This window comes from Cydia strobilella, chromosome 20, assembly GCF_947568885.1.
Source record: "Cydia strobilella chromosome 20, ilCydStro3.1, whole genome shotgun sequence".
NCBI lineage: Eukaryota > Metazoa > Arthropoda > Insecta > Lepidoptera > Tortricidae > Cydia > Cydia strobilella.
Window position 1 is genome coordinate 967,090 of NC_086060.1, and position 21,337 is coordinate 988,426.

The following is a 21,337-nucleotide window of genomic DNA, read 5'->3' on the forward strand; positions in this document are numbered from 1 at the left end:
AAAGCCCGACTTTGTAATATAAAGTTTGTTGCTGAAAAGAAAGAGTAGGTTGAGTGTTATGTTAATTTGTTTTACAATACAAACTTTTAAAATTAAATACTCTGAATCATAAAATAGAAAATTAATACTGGACTGAAATCTCAAAGGCCTCCATTTGAGCTTTGACAATACTTTTTTGTTAATTCATTTTTTGGGTTCCATTCCCAAAGGGTAAAAACGGGACCCTATTATTACTAAGACTCCGCTGTCCGTCTGTCCGTCTGTCTGTCTGTCTGTCACCAGGCTGTATCTCATGAACTGTGATAGCTAGACAGTTTAAATTTTCACAGATGATGTATTTCTGTTGCCGCTATAACAACAAATACTAAAAAGTACGGAACCTTCGGTGCGCGAGTCCGACTCGCACTTGGCCGATTTTTTTTTAAATGTCGGAGGCATGAGGTTTTGCGAGGTCTATAGCTAACAGTGCCACTAGTTTTAATAGAGAAGAGAATAACACTTTTTATACATAAAAAGCCTAACCAAGCAAAGTTTTCATGCTAAGCATGCAAGTATGGCGCTTTTATGGGTTATGTACGCTATGCAGCGACAGAATATTTATAGAAGAAGCTGCTAGTAGGTACATTTTTGACTTCAAAACACGGGCCACACACTTCTCACACGTATCATTAGTCAAACCTCTTGCACGGCATTACAATAACGAGACCCTATTACTATGACTCCACTGTCCGTCTGTCTGTCTATTACCAGGCTGTATCTCATGAATTGTGATAGCTAAACAGTTGAAATTTTCACAGATGATGTATTTCTGTTGCGGCTATAAAAACAAATAATAAAAATAAAATAAATATCTGCACCTACATGATATTGATCCTTTTCACACTTCCCTGTCTAGTCTTAGAATGAAGCTTAGACCTAAATTGTTTTAATATTTCAAGTATTGAATTTAAATAAGTAAATGTAAGTATAAATGTAACTTTCCGGTTGTCCTACCTACCTAGGTAGGTATGGCTCATGTTTTTCTTTGTTTTTCTTTGATCTTCTTTTTATCTCAGTTGTTTTAGTGTGTATGTTAACATTATATACTTAATAATGAACCTCCAGGTCTGTTTCTTAAGTATGTTAAGTACATTTGTATTTCAAATCCAGTTGTATATGTGACTGTTTGTGTTCTAAATAAACAAAAAAAAAATTAAGTGGGGCTCCCATACAACAAACATGATTTATTTGCCGTTTTTTGCGTAATGGTACGGAACCCTTGAGTGCGCGAGTCCGACTCGTACTTTGCCGGTTTTTTTAGCTCGTCAGACTTCTATAGTTATTCTAGTTAGTTGATGCATTGTCATCTCTGGCGGTGCAAACTTAGCGTGGGCGGAGTCTAAATAAATGCTGTGGGGTGTAACCAATTACCAATAGAAAAAAAAATCCATGTTGCTTGTCAGTTAATAATGTTGTTGTTGTTGTCCTATGGCACCCCAGAGGTGCAAAGGGCCTTCACAAGCTCGCGCCTCGCCTTCGTACCTTCAGCGACCACTCCGGCCTCGCTTCAGCTCAACCCGACCGCTCGTAGCTCACTCATGACCATAGAGTAACTTATACTAAAGCGGTACTATCATAGTAAATTTTGTAACCCCAGTAAATTCACTGCCATCTGTCGACACACTTTAAAACTAAAAATGAAGATTTATAAAAATACGATAGAATGTATTTAAATATAGCTAAATGATTTTTTTTATTTGCATTAATTATTTTTTATGATTTTGACCCATGTTCTTTCACTGATATGCGTTAAAATTGTTAAATAACAAACGAAACCGACAATGCCATCTATACGACTGTAGGCCAAAACTAGTAGCGCCCTCTGAACGAGAATCTAATTTTCTTGATTTTCGAGGCACGTTTTTTCCTTAGACTGTATCCATCTATTACGGAGTTATATCTATCTTTGCTCATGACGGACCGCTGCCAAGAGTGTACAGGGCGCCCGTGACCACGGCTTCCGTCCGGCGTTTAATAATAGTTGAAGATAATTTATTTTCAATAGTTATTTTACTCAACTGACAATAAATAAATTTACAGCGATAATTTCTACTTTTATGAATACAAAGAGAATCACGGCTGAGAGATTTGTCTGATATGCTCTAACGGGACAGAAATAAGTTTATTTCTGATATTTTTTCAGAAACGGTCCTAATTGTTAATAAACCGAACGGAATTCAGTGACCCAGGACCGTATTTCATTGACTACGTTTAATAGACTCCACATTTCATATTTACAAAGATTCGCGATCAGTCGATTGGAAAAATATCGATCCAGACAAATGACTCAAAAATATGTGAACACGACTTTATTGTCTAAGGTGTAAGAGTGTACACATATTTTTGGAACTTTGGGAATGTATATATATTTATGCCCTTGACTGTACATTGGTGCTCATCTACTATGTCGCATCTATGATTAAAGGTGATTAAAAAGTTTTATAATATATTTTAACAGAAAATTATATGTTCCCAAAAACTCTGGTTGTTGCACTTTTATTAATTGTTATTATTTAATATTGTATTATGGGCTTTTTTTAATGCCACTTCGAGCAACAGTAATCTATTTTGGCGGCCCTTAAAAGTCCATTACTAAAGGGGCCCACTGACTACCAGTCCGCTGGACGATATCCGGCCTGTCAGTTGTTCGGAACTGTCAAGTTTTTGTTCTAATTGACAAGCTGATATCGCCCGGCGGACTGATAATCAGTGGGCCCCTTAATGGCCGTTGAATCTAGTAATTTCCAGTTTATTTGGCTTGTAATATGCTGTACCTCATAGGGTTGCAATATCGGCTGCACTAAGTAGGTACTTTTGAAATCCTCAGTTTCTTACTTCTCCTGCTCCATCTACACGGCAAGTAATCTGTACCATCCCAAAGCAAATTGTCCAACCACACAGAAACTTATTCGATCAAAAAAGCCCCATTAAAACCCTCAAACAAGCCTGTTCAAGTTTAATTCATTGTCGTCTCAATAACTCAATCACGGGTCTAAATAATATGGCTCTAAAAAAGCGTTGTTTGTAGGTCTTGTCGCTAGCGGAAATGAGCCTGGAATTGCGCGGGTAAGGGCTAGTCTTAGAGATAGCGGAGCCATCAGAATGGACTTTTTAATTTTGTAAGTGTAGTCAAACATCAAACTTCAAACATTTATTCAGCAAATAGGCCACAGAGCACTTTAACATGTCAATTTTTACAAGCAATAAAATGTAGCAAAAATTACAAAAAACAATTATAAATGTGGAATCAATAAAATATTAGAAACTTTGTTAGAGATGATGCATCCAGTCTAAATGTCAAATTACACAAAAAATAAATAAACTAATATACAAACAACAGACAATTACTAAAATTAGAGTTTTGAATGATTCACGGTTAGTTTCACTAGACTTATATTGACCGGGATATAGACCGTGATTACCTTTTGTATTATTTGTGAGCTCCCGATATTTCGACGCAGTTACATGCATCATGTTCACGGGTGACTGAAGATAGCGGGTGGGTGTCAAAGTTGTGTAGACAGCGCTCTGTCTACCCTCATTCTTGCGCGTCGGCTGCGTTCACTTTCAACGTTACCAACGGTCGCATTCACAACGGTCAATGAGGGTAGACAGAGCGCTGTCTACACAACTTTGACACCCACCCGCTATCTTCAGTCACCCGTGAACATGATGCATGTAACTGCGTCGAAATATCGGGAGCTCACAAATAATACAAAAGGTAATCACGGTCTATATCCCGGTCAATATAAGTCTAATTACTAAAATTGTTTAGAGATGTAATGACGACCAGTCTGGCCTAGTGGGTAGTGACGCTGCCTGTGAAGCCGATGGTCCTGGGTTCGAATCCCGATAAGGGCATTTATTTGTGTGATGAGAACAGATATTTGTTCCTGAGTTATGGGTGTTTTCTATGTATTTAAGTATTTATATATTATATATATCGTTGTCTGAGTACCCATAACACAAGCCTCCTTGGGCTTACCGTGGGACTTAGTCGATCTGTGTAAGAATGTCCTATAATATTTATTATTATTATTATTTATTTATGTAAAAGTCTCTAGGTGTCAGTAATAAAATATATATAATAAAAAAACGATCGTAAATTATCCTTAGAGGTGTAAAGGGTCTCCAAGACTTGAATTGTTATATAAGTAATCAAAAGACAAGAAATTAAATCTGACAGAAAAGAACCGAATGAAGTGCCTCACGTTAATGCCACTCAAAAGTAAAGTTACATAGGTACTTAAACGTAACATGAAGCCCTTGTAAACTTAAACATACCGGTCACAGTCAGTAGCAGAAGGCAGATGAGGCGGTCATAAGTCAATAGCACAGTAAGTGTTGCATGTGGCCTGACCTTTGCACATTTTGACGTCAAGTCAATGTGGAGAAGACCGTCTATAAGGGAAGACCGTTTAATCTGGGACCTGTTGTAATGTATGGATCAGAATGCTGGGCGAAGTGACGGATGAAGGAAGAGTGCACGCAGCGGAAATGAGAATGTTGAGATGGATGTGTCGAAAAAGGATCGGATTAAGAATGAGTATATATAAGGGAAAGTTTAAAAAAAGGACTGGTAACGGAGAAGATAGTAGTAGGTTAGCGTGGTATGGGCATGTAATGAGGAGGGATAAATTCCATAAATAAAGGCAAAATAATGTTAGGGATGAATGTTGATGGGCGGAGAGCGAATGGTAGACCCAAAAAACGATGGATGGGTTGTGCGAAAGAGGATATGAGAAAGAAAGGAGTGAGTGTTGGGGTGACAAAAGATAGAGGAGTATACGTGGTTATGATTTAACAAAAAATAAATTAATAATATTTATAATATTAGTAATTTCAGTTTAAATAAATATCGGCTCAGTATGGCAGCGTAGAAAACCGCTAACCGCTCCGCCCGTGGCGTGGCCTTAACTGACATTTCCGCCGTCAATCTGGCCCCGGACAGCTGAGGCGTTTCCGGTTATCTTAGCTGACGGTTTTTTAATGTTCTTCCTTTGAATGCGGCCTACATTTATTATGGAGTTATATTTTTGACGGGGGTTTTTTGCTGACTTTAATAAAAGATGTTGACGTTAATTTAAAATGGGTTATTTTTTTGTCCTCAAAAACGTAGGTACATGGTATGTCTGTGTTATTGTGTGCTATGAAATAATATTATTAACTCTGATGACATTTTATTACCGACTTAAAAAAGGGGATGTGGTTTTTAAAAAATGCAAGAAGAAAACAAACGAAATGTCTATTAAGTATGTACACTACGTAAAGGTAATATGTGCCATTTTCAACCAAAAGGGTACTTATTGTCGCTTCTCAGTATGGCGCTATTTCCATATAGCTTCAATTAGAAATCAACCTTATCAACAAGCGACAATGTGTTACCTTTTAGTTGAAAACGTCACATATGTCTACGTAGGTAATGTTAAACCAATAATATAACCTTCAAAAAAAGAAGGACAACGTTTTTATGTACCTATCGTTTTGCTGCAACGCACACAGCAAACCTACCTACCTCTTAAGGGGCCCACTGACTATCAGTCCGCCGGACGATATCGGCCTGTCAGTTGTTCGGACCTGTCAAATTTTTGTTCTAACTGACAGGCCTATATCTTCCGGCGGACTGATAGTCAGTAGGCCCCTTCATTGATGCTTCTTGTTCTTTATTTTATTTTTATTTTGGTATTGTTATTGTTTCTATTATTGAGCTGATAACGCCTTATAAATCGATGAATACCGGTAGCATGCACGAAAAAGTGTCACGTTGTGGACAGATCTCCATGGTAACGTTACGGTCACGTTGTGGACAGATCTCCATGGTAACGTGACGTGACATTCTTATGACGTTATCACGCAAAATTATCGTCCGTAAACCGACTTTACAGACAACCATACTTTTTTGGTCGATATGTGTGTATTTTGGCAAGTGAATAAATGGTTTACTATCTATCAATCTAAAGGGGCCAACTGACTATCAGTCCGCTGGACGATATCGGCCTGTCAGTTAGAACAAAAATTTGACAGCTCCGAACAACTGACAGGCCAATATCGTCCGGCGGACTGATAGTCAGTGGGCCCCTTAACGTTTATGGATGGTATAGAAAGGATAGGAAAGGACCGCTTTCAGCTTTAAATAATAGTTCCTAATGCCGCTAGGCGCTAGGTGGCGCTAGGTAGGCTCTGAGACCAAAGAGTATTGTAATATATAGGAGACTATGACATGAACCATAGAGGTATAATAATGTAGAGATGAAATGGCGGAGGGGCAGCAAATAACCTGACCAAATTACGTAGGTCGTTTCCGATATGTTGCCAGGAATGTTAAAACGTGTTTTTAATTTTGTCGCATTGCGTATGTTCTGTCTCTCACGGTCGCACGGGTGCACATCTATATAAAATACTAGGTGTATGGTCTAGGTACTTCAGTGTATGGTGGCGCCGCCTTTTTACTGTTTTTTACGGTCACTTTTTGATACATGAAGATTCATTTCCTTACCTCTACTTTCCATACTGTTGTTGTTTTGACAACAAACCATAAAAGCGGAGCGTGAGTCTCGCTCTCGTCTCTCGCGAGGTAAACGCGTAAGCGCCATGAGTTTTACGGCGCTTATGATATTTTGTTCGCGTGTGTACAGGTTGCGATTGCGACAATTTCGTTGTTTGGTAGGTATAGCTTCTCTATAGTTAGGTAATAATATCTTAATGAGTCCTACAGTAGGTAAGTTAAAATAAGGTTTATCTTTCAATTACTAGGTAAGGATAAAATATAATAGGCACAGAAAGTCAGGATCATCCATCCATGCTCATAAAACACATAAACGACACTACCGGAATCGAACCCGGGACCCCTATCTGCGTAGCGAGGGACATTAAATTGTACTGTTATGTGACATTGATACATTGTACAAATGTACATACGTCAGAAAGAGTAATTCGTTTCCTTTGGCGTTATGCCTACATTTCCAAGGACATGGAAAAATATGCTAAGATAACTTAAAAATAGATGTCTGTTGTTCATTTGAGGCAACCTTAATTCCTTTAAGGAGCCCACTGATTATCAGTCCACCGGATGATAAATATCTGCCTGTCAGTTAGAACAAAAAGTTGACAGTTCCGAAGAACTGACAGGCTGATATTGTCCGGCGGACTGATAGTCAGTGGGCCCCTTTAAGAAAATAAGGTTTCCTCCCCGTTAGAGGGCCAGGGGTAAAATTATATATATTTATATTTAATTTTTACACGTTTTAATCAGGGGTTAATGGTTTGAAAAAAAACAAAAACACAATAATATATCTTCAAGCGAAGTCTCTAACCAAAATGTTAAAAGGTTAAAGTTGTCTCTATAGAAAAAACCGGCCAAGTGCGAGTCGGACTCGCACACGAAGGGTTCCGTACCATTATCTATAAAAACGGTCACCCATCCAAGTACTGACCCCGCCCGACGTTGCTTAACTTCGGTCAAAAATCACGTTTGTTGTATGGGAGCCCCACTTAAATCTCTATTTTATTCTGTTTTTAGTATTTGTTGTTATAGCGGCAACCGAAATACATCATCTGTGAAAATTTCAGTTGTCTAGCTATCACAGATCACGAGATACAGCCTGGTGACAGACGGACAGACGGACAGCGAAGTCTTAGTAATAGGGTCCCGTTTTTACCCTTTGGGTACGGAACCCTAAAAAATATGAAAACTCAGTTGTTTTCGGTTTTATTTCCTTATCTTGCATACCATAGCAGAATAATTTAGCATAAAATAGATAGTGATATCTGATATAGCATAAACTCGTAGGTCGACGAGGGATTCGATGATTATGAACGGAAGTAAATTTTTTTAGAGAAATTGAGATAGGAAATAACCCGCGCGGTAGACATGCCTTTTATAAAAGTAAGTAAATTTAATTTTTCGTATTTACAACGTACGTTGAAATGTTCAAATAATTATGTTCCATATTTAGAAAATTTTAAGCCTGTTTCGTCAGTAGGAAAAAGCGGCAAATTAAAAAAAGGGTAAGCGTCCGTTTTCTAATAAAAGTTGTTTGACCGGCTATATTTATAATATATTTTGTGACTTATGTAACACATGAAACATTTCACCATTACAAACAAGGAAATCTAGCACACATTGAAGCAAAAGGACATAAGTAAAATCAAATCAAATGAATATTATGTTTCTATGGAGTTACGCAGCATTCGTCCTTGACTTTCGAATTGTTGGCGTTTTACCAAAAAGGGACTGAACAGAAAATCGAAAGAATGTTTGCTTACTTTGTGCGAATCAACATCAACAATCAGCCGAAATAAATCCATTGTCGGACATAAGCCTACTCTAAGGATCTCCAGTATAAAGTATAACCGATCGTGCATTGCCCTTACGTTCACGACGACCGTGTATTGCGTACTGCCGCGCGCCGCGTCGCCCGCTGCGCAACAACACAACAAGTACAACACAACACAAGACACAACACAACAAGTCACACACAACAACAACAACCAACAACACAACACAACACAACACAAACACAAGTGAGTCTAAACCGTGAAATTATTTAATGTTAAGGCAAATGTCATGAAAACATTGACACGGAAGATGGATTTTAATATTTGCAATAGAGTCTGCGCTCTAATTAATCTTTACTAAGCTTAAAGTTGGCTATTTTAGAAAAAAAATATAAAACGTCTAAATTTATTTATTTATTTATACTTTATTGCACAAAAGAAAAACTTAGTGTACAAAAGGCGAACTTAATGCCATAAGGCATTTTCTACCAGTCAATCTGGTGCCTACACTTATGTATGATAGTGAAAGTTGGGTATGGCAGAAGAGGCATCAGAGCCAAGTGAATGCAGTGGAAATGAGAGCGTTGAGAAGTGTGTGTGGTGTGAGATTACAAGATAGAATTAGGAACAGTGTGATAAGGGAAAAGTGTGGACTGAGCGAAGATGTAGTGACAAAAATTGAGAAAGGTATGTTGAGATGGTTTGGACACATGGAAAGAATGAGTGAAAGAAGGCTAACAAAGAGAGTGTATAAGGGAGAGGTAGAAACGGGAGTTGGAAGGGGCAGACCTCGGCGGACTTTCGCTGATCAGATCGGGGAAATCCTGAAGAAAGGCCAGGTCAAGAGCACCCTAAACCGGCGAGCGTGTATGAGGAATGTTATGAAAGTGAAGGAAGCGAAAGAGGTATGTCAGGATCGTAGCAAGTGGAAATCCGTGGTCTCTGCCTACCCCTCCGGGAAATAGGCGTGATTATATGTATGTATGTATGTATGCAATCTTAGGGCAAAGAAGAAAAGTTTCATTAAATTTTAATTGCATATTTATAGCCTGCGGGCTGAGCACGGTCGCATTTTTATCGCCTGTCACCATACCTGTCACTTTCTAACAAGTATGTAGGTGCGCAAGTGACAGGCATAGTGACAGGTGATAAATATGCAACCATGCTGCCACCGCTGCATACCTTAGCAAAATAATTTAATTATAAATAGCTGACGCGGCCCGACTCCAGCCGGTCGGTGGGAATCGTAAATTAATGTGGTAGATTCAGCGAAAGAGTCAACAGACTGCGTCACAATTATGTGACAGATTGTTTTTGTTGAATATCAGTGTGACACAAAAGTGTCACAGATATTCAACAAAAGTAATCTGACATGTGCCGTATAATTTCACACATTATAACCGACGTTTGCAAGTGTATTTGGGCATTTTCACTTTAAAGTGTACCATTTAGCTTTTTTCGAAAATCCATCAACTTTTGGGTTATTTCTACTCAGAATCACGAGGACTATCGATTTAAAAAGAAAAATGTACGTCCCCAAAAAACTATCAGTTTTGTAACGCATTTTCACATACATGTTGTATGGACCATTACAACATGGCGATGGCCATTATTAGTTTGGCGAGGAATATAATTATAAGAAAATTGTTGTGATGTACATTGAGATAAATAAATTTAAAAAAAAAGCTGACTGACACAAAACAATTGTATGAAAAACTGGGGACACTTTTTTCTTTATCTCATTTAATAGTAGGACCTACTCGTGATTCTAAATAACCCAAAAGTTGATGGTTTTTTAGAAAAACAGTAAATGTTCGGGCATTGTAATCTTTTTAATATGAGGGTATGCCGTTTCGGAGCAAATTCGGAGGTAGATTCAACACCTCTGACTGTCAATCACTTCGGCTCGGGCGCGCCCTGCAACGCATGTTCCTCTGTGTGTTAATATTTCTAAAATTCGTTATTTAGGTGGTGTTTGCGTACAATCAGTTTACAAGGCGTGTGTGACGACCTCTCAAGACCCTGGAAGTACTAGTTAGCTGTTACCAGGATCCCCGAAAATCATCGGCGTGTGCTCAAAGGTTAGTGGCTATCCCATAATGGTTGATTGCAATGCCTGTCCAAAGTTTTTAATACGCTAGGGAACCTAGGACCAGCTGAGTTATCGAAGGGTTCATAAATACGTGAACAGTAAATGGTACCATTTTTTTTGAAAACGCAAGGAGCCGTAGTCGTACCAACGCTTCTTCCGGCCCGATTCGAACAATGATTCTAAGAAGTCACAGCAATACGATACCGACACTGACAGTGTCAAAAGTGTCGTTTATTGGTCGAATAAATGTCGTTTTTGACACAGACAGATCGGTATCGTATTGCTGTAACTTCTTATAAGAATTGTTCGAATCGGGCCGTTCGCCTTAAGAAACCTTTGCCATCCTTGGAAGAAAACTAGCTGTGTGCCCTACAAAGCCAACAAATGTAATTATGCAATTATATCCATTTGCTTCGTCCAGAGTGGCGTATCTGCGAGAAGGGATGTCTTTGTGACAAGCTATTAGGGCTAGGGCTAGCATGGTGTAGTAAATTGACCATCATTGTGACAAAATTTATTTTGTAATTAGTTACCCTACTCGGTTGGACTAAAGCAAAGGGGGCGCAGGAAAATCAAATCAAAAATCAAAAATCAAAAATGGCCGAGATATTGGACCTGAAAGTTGAGCCGATTTTTAGGACATAGAAAAAGTTCGATGGGTGTTGTTGTCATTATGACCCCTATTTTTTATGATGCTATCGTATAGAAGATGTACCATGTACCTAGCTTTAAGTGTTTATTGAGTAAGTTCTTTTTTTGTAACTGAAGTGGCGCTGTCTGTAGAAGGTTTTTACAATAAATGTCTTTTCTTTCTTTCTTTCCAAAAAAAACTAGATAAAATTCCAGACCTAAAAGTAAGCTTGAAATGTGTCTCTCATGTACCAATATGATGGTCGGACTTGTCTAGGTAACAGTGATATTAACAGTTATTTTTACATGTGGATTATGCTATACGCCGTACACCTGTGCCACAGAATAAGTTTAGTAATAGTATTATCATACAGAACGGCCACGCACGGCCCCGCCCCGACTCGAATTACCTCGCCCCGCGACACCAGATTGACGGCCGTTAGGTACTATTTTTAAGCAACTCACTCACACTATGACGTATGACGCGTGTACAGACGTGCTGTTCACACATAGAAACGCAAGTGATTTTTGATGTATAGCGTGTCCGCCCTTTTTTTTTTTGACGCAGGGGTAAATGCATTTACGCATCTCACCCCCGGGCTGGGGAAGCCCATTGGGGGGTGGTATGTGGGACTCGCTCCTCCCATAACTTCCTCTGCTAGCCAGAGGAAGAGGAGGAGAATACCCACTAACATCCCCTGCGGCGTTTCCGTCTATGCCGTTGAGGGGGGTGCAATGGGGTCGCGAGCATGTCGACCACGGCACCCCCCCGGCAGTACTGGCCTGGTTGAACCGGGACTTCACACCAGGTTCGGGGAGAGTCAGCAAACGCATAACTAACCCTCCCCCCTCTCGTGTAGGGCAATATTATGCGGGTCCCCTACCCGCTGCCCTACTGGGGTATGGCGCGGTTTACAGCGGCAAACCGCCTGCGCCTCCTTCCCATGCGCCTTCTTCGGATCGGAAGAGCGTTCGGGTCTTCCTCCCGTTCCATCTCCTCGGTCTCCTTTTGCAAAATGACCGTGTCGCAAAAGGAGACCACCGCGTCCCAACATCTCTCGCCGCTCAACATGAGCGTGTCCGCCCTGTGCCTGTGCTTCTCAAGCAAAGCAAAATATACATAGATAAGACTTAGCAGTCAAAACCTATTTCCTTGTAGTTTGGGTATCCAGATTGTAAACATTATGTTGGAATTATGATCTTAGTGTTTAGGAACAGAAACATAAATTAGAAACATAATGTGTGTTGCATCACGAACAGGCAACAAAACAACGCTTAATAAGTATGGCGGCAGCTACCCATAGATTATATTAAAGTACTATCTAATAATTACTCATAATTTTCATAAAAACAAACAATTTGGTGTAAATGGTTCATTTTGATTGTAGGCGGATATACTCGTATTAGGGTTGATCGCTCCAACTTGCCTTAATAAGTCAGAGGAAACAAAATAACAGATAAAATGGCCATACTGCAGTATCATGCTAGCTCGGCACTCATTCCATTACTCAGGAAAGATCCAAGTATAAATTAATCCATTATTTACGCGTAGAGGGTAGTTAACAATGCTTTTATGTCATCACTGAAAATGTTAGTGAAAAAATTCACAAATGAAATAGATCATCTCCTTATTAATAATGACATAATTATAATATTAAGTATGTTGACTTTCCCTTAAACCTTAACCGCCACTTGCACCATTCCACCAGGGTTACCTGGTTAAACCTGGATTTAGCATGGTTACTAGTACAATTTGACACTGGGTTAACGTGGTCTTCGTGGTATTGGGACCCCAAAACTGCCGGCATCGAGACAGTAGCGCAGGCAGTGACGTCAACAAACGTACAGTCATCTGCAATAATATGTTACGCAGCGTACTACGTAGGCGAATAACACGCGAACGCGAAGCAAAGCGATGCGGCGCGGGGTGAATCAATCCTTAGATACCTATAGAAGTGCCCTACGTGGGCGATCTCGTTGCGAACGCGAACGCCGTGGGCCCGCCGCGTGGCGCCGTACAAGGACTCGACAAAAAGCACTCAGACATCTAGGTCGCCTATGGCACTCATAAACACTAAACGTAGCGGCTGAAGGAAAACTATAACGCTAACTATATAGGCGGTTATGCGAGCGGGATGTCGCTATAATACGCGCATAGCGTTGTCTTGCTCAAAACATCGCGACGCGCGAATCGCATCCAGTGTGATAATCGCCATTCACTTGCCAAGCCTAAATGGCATAATGCTAATACTAGTTGTATTGGCTTTAGACTTTTTTGCCTTGGAGAATTAGCGCTTTCAAAAAATAGCGTGATTTTACTGAACTAAGTTTCTCATACGCGTTTGACCGTGTAGGTCTTTTTCCACCTTCTTAGGGAATGAATTCCCCTAAATCCTTTCCTAAATTCTAAAAATTATTTGAAGAGACCAGTTGATAAAAACTGAACCATTAACTAGGTTAAGATTATTATAATCTAGTTGATTATCTGGTTGGTTTCATCGACTTTGTTCGTAAATATCTACAGGCGTTGGTTTCTACGAGTGCATGATGAAGATAAAGAATTTAACCGGGTATAAAAACTACCTACTTACCATAAAATAAATCAGTTTTGTAGAGTTCTTACGACAACAACGTCACAACAACAACAACAACAACAAGATTTTTATAACAACGTGTGCAATGCTGATGTATTATACTATACATATAAATAAACCTTCCTCTTGAATCACTCTATCTATTAAAAAAACCGCATCAAACTCCGTTGCGTAGTTTTAAAGATCTAGCATACATAGGGACAGACAGACAGCAGGAAGCGACTCTCCGGTCAATTCGAACAACGTGATAATTACTAGATACGAGAACAATACGAGATCCAATAGATACATTAGAATAACATCTCTGTAACTCATGACCAACTATAAATATTTTGATTAATTTATTGATTGATTGATTGATACGTTATAGTTTACGTAGTTCTCAACTAGATATCTTTTACAGTTCGATTCGAGAAACCGATTGTCATTTATCGTTACAATTATTGTGACGTTTGGGATATCCATTTGATACCCATTGGATGTCTAAGTAATATCTTAAGCAAATCTTAGAGATCGTTCAAGAGGACATTTGGAATCGCAGAAATGTCAAATTTGACATGACTTTCTTAAATATCTTGTTATCGTTTCTGTTTAATATCTAGTGGATTGGATATCTAGTTGATCATTGTTCGAATTGTGTTCGAAGTGATAGTCCCAGCTAGGCGGTCCCTTCGAGCCTATAATTCTTAAAGGTCAGCCCAAGGTCAGCTGGCAGACGGCCAGGGCTACAAATAGATATGGAGATTTTTTTCCTGGACCGGTTTGCAATTTCGGCGTTATTTGGGCAATTAATAATAGAATTATATCGATGTTTACAATGTAAAGTGTAAACTAATGGTGAGATATTGTGAGGTTTTAAAAATTGAAAAACACGCAGTTCTGTCTTTTGAAATACTTAAGATACAAGTATTAAAGTTACTAATCTTATCTTATCTTATTTTATCTTAGTTATAAATCGTGTATTAACTAAGTGTAACAATTTATCTTATACCTAATGCTACTGTGCTTTCGCGAACGTATGGAGCGACATAACCGCTCAGCGACTAAGCTCCTAAAATTTATGAATAAAAAAAAAGTTACTTAGTTCAGGTATCGATGTAAAATATTATGTTTTAGCCAGTTACAATTTTATTTTACTAGATTTTATATTTTATGTTAACTTTTTAATAATTTTTTGTATATTTACAGTATTTAAGTACCTACTATTTATGCGTATCTAAATCTTTTATCTTCTTTTGGCACAGCTTAGGTTAAGTTAAATCAAATGAACCTAATTTTAAAACTTTTCGAACACTGGATCGACAAAAAAATCGACAAAGTCTGCTCACAAATTTTACTTTTTAAACGGGGCTCGGAGGAGGGGGGGGGGGGGGCTCTATCCCGTATAATTAATTTGAAATACATCCCAACGTTTCAAAGCCAGTTTAAGCTGTCATTCGCGCGACCGCACAAGTATCAGTACGAACGTGACGCTCGCGCCAATGACAGCTAACTGATATGATACCAATATCATTCTAATATCGGTTTGATGTCAGGGCTATAACCGCGAAAATCGAAATTCGCAAATTGCGGGCATTTTTCTCTGTCACTGTAATTACGCCTTCATTGGAGTAAAACAAAAAGATATCCCATATAATTTTGGTTTTCGCGGTCCCACAGGGCACGTTCGTATTGGTCTGTTTATCTTTCTTTATCTTATATTTCGGAACGCTGTTAAGGGTTCGAAACAAGTTTTGTTGCACGAGCAACTATCGCGGTAACCGAAGACAATACTTCATTATTAAACTGTCGCAAAATAAGACATTCTTAGTTACATACACTTAGTTATTGTTGTTGCATTAAGATAGTTTATTATTTATTTATTATTAACAATATATTTACCCGGCATTACAGACAAGCCAATACACCGAGAAATTAAACATTGCAGATTACACTGTATACAAACACATGAAATATATATAAGAGACACTTAATGTAAGTGACATTAAACATAAGTGCTGGACAGCCTGTCATCCATCAACTCGCAGAACTTTAAACATTCACGGCACACAGTCGCCCATCTCCAAGCAAACAAGTCACATTCAGGTGCCGATGTCAGGAGCGCATTGAGCAGCGTCAGCGCACGAAAGAGCGGCGAATTCCTATGTGACACCGTGCGCGCCGCCGGCACTGCCAGCAGTGGACGCGCTCACGGTCTCAAAGGGATTTTTGGCAAGTCCGTATTTTTGGTACGCCGGCTCTAACCCTACGCCTCTGCCTCGAGAAGATTTAAATCCCCCCTCAATTGGTTATCAATAAATAAATGTATAAATAAATATTATGGGACAACCTTACACAAATTTACCTAGTTACATATCAAGCTTAATTTACACTTAAGGTGGCGAATGGTGAAATGCTATATTCTTCCAATCCTCATGAATGGCTCCGAAAGCTGGACGCTAAGGAAAAATTTGATCAGTAAATTACAGGATTTTGAAATGTGGATCTATCGTAGAATGCTTAAGATAAAATGGACCGACAAAGTTAGTAACGAAAGAGTCATGTTATTGATGAAGAAAAAGGTGGAAGTCGTAACAACTATTAAAGAAAAGAAAGCTTCATATTTCGGAAATATATATAGAAACTCAAAATATGACTTGTTAAAACTAATAATTGAAGGGAAGACTGAAGGGAAACGAGGACGTGGCAGAAGGAGAATACCATGGACAAGGAACATAAGAGACTGGTTAGACGCGGACAGTACAGAAAAACTAATTCGCATGACTACGGATAGAACGGCATAGGCATAAGGTCGCCAACCTCTGGGATGGAGAAGGCACTTGAAGAAGAAGAAGACATATTAAGCTCTATAAGGCGTGCTATATGCAATGTAAATGCATAATGCATAAGGCCGATTTTAAAGACAGATGTTACATAACAATACTACAAGTCCCCGGCAAGCTCGGCCGAATTGCACCTTCCCATACAAACGTAGTTCCGCTCTCATTTTAAAACTACGTATTGGATTGTAATGAAACTCCCCCTGCGCTCGCGCGATGACAATTTCACTGTACACTATTATAGCTTACCAATTGCCGATTCATACTGTACATACACACTTTCTTGTAAAAATAAATAAGTTACTTTGTTCTGTTTTAGAATATATTTTATGCTATTCGTGCACTCTGTAAATAATGTATATCATGTTTGTTTGTATTTCTCTATGTAAGTGAATTGCAATATTCTTTTGGAGAAATAAATTCTTAAACCATTAAACCATAACTTTGCACATACAATGAAATGAGGTATATCTAGGTTAGGTCTGTAATAAGTTTATAAAACAAACGAAACAGAGCAAAAACAAGTTTTGTATGAAAAACTTAAATTCGCTGTTTTTTTTTATATGGTATCTGAAGCTACATAAACTAATTACAGACATAGATACCTTATCATATCTACATCAACTCAGACAGCCAGGCTGCTCTGCTGGCACTAGATTCCCTCGAGTCAAACTCAAAACTAGTCCAGAACTGTAAAACAAACCTAAATGCACTGGCTAACTCCAACAAAGTCATACTTAGATGTTCCGAATTGGGAAGAAACAGGATGCGACATGCAGGTTCTGCCAGGAATCAGAGGAGACTGCAATGCACATTCTCTGTTCCTGTGGACCACTAATGTCAAAAAGAAGTATCCACTTAGGGCGGCACATACTGCAACCCTATGAGGTACAGAACATTACGGCCCAAAGAATCTGGAATTTTCTGGACTCAACGGGCATTAGTAACGAACTTTAAAGGGCCGTCACAATAGATCACTGCTTGGTCGACGTGACACTCACAGGCCCACAACACCCCAACAATAAATAATAATAAATAAATAATATCCTATTGTAAGTACAAAGTTTCAGAGCAATCTGCCTACTCGTTTTAAAATGAGAGCGGAACTACGTTTGTATGGAGAACTGAGCTTGCCAAGGACTTAAAAAAATTGCACATAATTGAATTACTCACTCAGTACATGCATTTCACATTGTTTAGTCGAGCGAAACGCTAAAAAAGGGAATATTTTATACATCTAATAGTTTTATTTCAAAAACGGGAGCTTTAACAAATATTTACTGCAGGCTTGCAATACACTTTCAAATATACGAACTATATTTTTCATTTACGCTCCGTTTATTTTTATTTGTTTGGGGTTGTTTGAGGTAACGTTAGATTTAGGACAAATAACGGAATAATTTCAAAAATCGTATGTAATTTTTTTTAATTAGCCTCTTTTTGCGACTTACTGCGTGAAATGATGATAATGATTGATGAAAACTATCCTATTTCTCCCGAGCCTCAAACGATGTAACTCTATAATGAATTTCATCTAAATCGATTCAGCGGTTTAAGCGTGAAGGGATTACAGATTGACAGACAGAGTTATAACTTATAACTAATATTAGTAGGGATATATATTTGTGATCTTCATATAAAATAACAACTTTATAATGTCAGCTGAGAATGCGTTAATTTTTGAGCAAAATCGATTTTAATGATTCCTAAAATAACAAAAAATATGCTATTTACACTACTAAATTGACACTAATCGTTACAAAAAAAAATCTTTTTCAGAAAATGGTATGCCATATCCGCATTTTACTACAGGATAATTACACTATATTAACAGAAAATTATCACAAAAGTGTGACAATTATATCCAATACTTTTGTGTCACGTTTCAGAGTAAATTAGCTAGTCGTTTTAAAATTAGAGCGGAACTACGTTTGTATTGAGAACCGAGCTTGCCGGGGACCCTTAAATCAACTTCCATATAACATAACATAACATAACATAACACTTGCACTGCGTATGCTATCAAAATCGTTGCGGACTATTTGGTCTAACTCTAGGCTTATCGTCTGTAAGTTTAGTTTTCCGCATTACTGTTTTCCAAACAACCATAAAACTAAAAGCAACCTTAAGCACTATAGATTAAAGTTCAAATTCACCTAACAGTATTATTATAAAATTAAGTTTTTAGGAAAAAAGTTTGGGAAAAACGGAGCACCAGGGATTTTGGCCGAAAGTTGCCGCGTTTCTTATCAAATGAGTTATAGCGGCACAAGGAGGTATATTTCTTGCCTTATTTCACAGATCATTTCACTATTAGATTTACTATTATTCTTCTTATATCTCGCTCGTACTAACATATTAGTGCGAGCGAGATGTATATAAAGATTAGAAAGTAATTACGTATATGTCAGTGTTGACACTGTCAGTGAATCGTAGTACGGGAATAGGTGCGTATTTCACGTAAAATAATGTCCATGTGTGCTTTGCGCCTTTCGTGAAAGAATCAACAATCAAGAATCAAATGTAAACTTAAAACTAAAAGTATAACTAAAACTATAAGCATTTATAAAATAGGTAGTTGACGAAAATGGTCTCGCCTTAGCATAATGCTGACCCGAAATTCAGCGCTGATCTTCCGGCGAGACCATTTTGGGCCACGATCGCAGCCGTACGACACACGGCTTTGCTTTGGAAAACTTTGCGGAGTCTGTAGAATGAACTCTATGGCATATTACAAAATGGATCGGAAATTTAGATGTTTTGTTTCGAATTGTGGAATCTTTTAAAGGTTCCTTTGTGAGCTTGACTGCCGTTTTCTTAGGGGTTAATGGGGAGAGGAAAAGTGAATCCTTTTTTGTGGATTTTCTTTTAACCTACAGGATTCATAAGTCGTGATAATATCATGTGTTTTTTACTCGTACATAAAAAAAATGTAACAACTGTTATGTTACATTTTTTAACACATTTACCGAGTCATATAGTTATCCAATGATATCCTATAATATCCTTTCTCGGGCCCAACGTCAGGTTTGTCGATATTCAATTTCGTCAATCTCTCGTTTTTACTAGAAAAAGTTCTTGGTCTAATTCTAACAGCCGGTCATACGCTCGGTTACATTAAAAACCCCTTTTTAGGGTTCCGTACCCAAAGGGTAAAAACGGGACCCTATTACTAAGACCGCTGTCCGTCTGTCCGTCTGTCTGTCACCAGGCTGTATCTCATGAACCGTGGATAGCTAGACAGTTGAAATTTTCAGAGATGATGTATTTTTGTTGCCGCTATAACAATAAATACTAAAAACAGAATAAAATAAATATTTAAGTTGGGGCTCCCATACAATAAACGTGACTTTTTTGCCGTTTTTTGCGTAATGGTACGGAACCCTTCGTGCGCGAGTCCGACTCGCTCTTGGTTTTTTAATAAGGCGACTCCAGAACTCTGCAAATAACATTAAACTCGTTCTAATTTCGTTCCGCCATATTTAAATTTCTATAATTAAACGCCGTTCTTAATAAGGAAAATTTGTAAGGATAAAACCGGGTCACCGAAAAGTTCCCTTTATGATTCATGTATTATAATAACATTAACGTGAGTTAAAAGTATGTTAATTTGTCAGAATATTTTTAGAGTAGAGCTTAGTCAATTTGTGTAAGGATGTCCTATAATATTTATTTTCGTAAAACTGTTTGACCTCACAACCGCCATGTCACGAGTTATCAATTAAAATGGAATAACTGTTAACAAGACCGATGGAGCGTGCATCCAATCAACTAGGGTCGGTGACATTGCAAAAAACCGGTCTAGGCATCTAGGTTATACTTTAGTACTAGTATTGTAGTGCCAATATTGGATTTGGATGGCACGGGGTACAATCAGCATTCTTAAATAGATACTGAAGGCTAGCAATGCGCAAGTTTCTGAACATTCTCAAAATTTCCGAAATTTTCTAGAAAATCATGAGAAAATTCTCATGCCAGGTTCCACTTAAAAAGTTTTCGTTTAGATAAGGGATTATTACTCAATGTCCTTAACTGTTGACGATTGTTTCTTAACAGTTCAAATATGTCAGTGAATTTTTTTATAAAAGATATTTTGAATTAATTGTTAAAATCTAGCTAGAAGTTCAAAATCGTGTCTATTCACCCCGGGTTTATGGTACATAAGGAAGTAAACAAAAGGCGGCCTTATCGCTAAAGGGTGATCTCTTCCAGGCAACCTTCATGTCATTGATTAGATTAGATTAGATGATTTGTTTAATGAAAGACAACTTACATAATAAGTTTGCATTAATGTCAAAAATATAAGAATTTCTATCATGATCGTCAAAATAAAAATAAAAATGAAAATAATAACAATATTGATGAAAATAAAATTACGGCTCCAATAAGGATTGTCAACACAATTACAATAAGAGTAAGTAGATAATTGGAGAGATGACTCTAAATTCAACCATTTAGGCGGTGCAAAAAATTAAATTGAAAACTTAGTAGCAGTCAAGAACATACCACCTTACCACACATCATACCATATTTACGTTTGACGGTTTTATTTTATTAAAATAATAAAACATAATATTTTACTACTGAAAAATTAATTAGGTAAAACAGTCACGTGTAAGCGGCTCATAGTTACACACTATTTCGTAAGGACCGCCATCGGGGATATAGCTCAGTGGTAGAGCATTCGACTGCAGATCGAGAGGTCCCCGGTTCAAACCCGGGTGTCCCCTGGCTACATTGCCTTTTTTTTGCATTTTTCTTCCTATTAATTGAACAGATTGATTTAACATAATTTCCATATAAATATTTATTTATTTATTTTATTTATACTTTATTGCACAATAAAAAATAAGTACAAATGGCGGACTTGATGCCTTAACGCATTC

The 21,337-nt window shown here is 38.0% G+C and overlaps 1 protein-coding gene and 1 non-coding gene across 2 annotated transcripts in view; one reads left to right on the forward strand and one right to left on the reverse strand.

Moving 5' to 3' along the window:
* LOC134750580 (alpha-2C adrenergic receptor) overlaps window positions 1–21,337 on the reverse strand; it is a 661,861-nt gene that overhangs the window by 253,837 nt on the left and 386,687 nt on the right. The window lies entirely within an intron of this gene.
* On the forward strand, window positions 21,110–21,181 carry Trnac-gca (transfer RNA cysteine (anticodon GCA)). The gene has a single exon. It is a non-coding gene; the product is annotated as a tRNA-Cys (tRNA).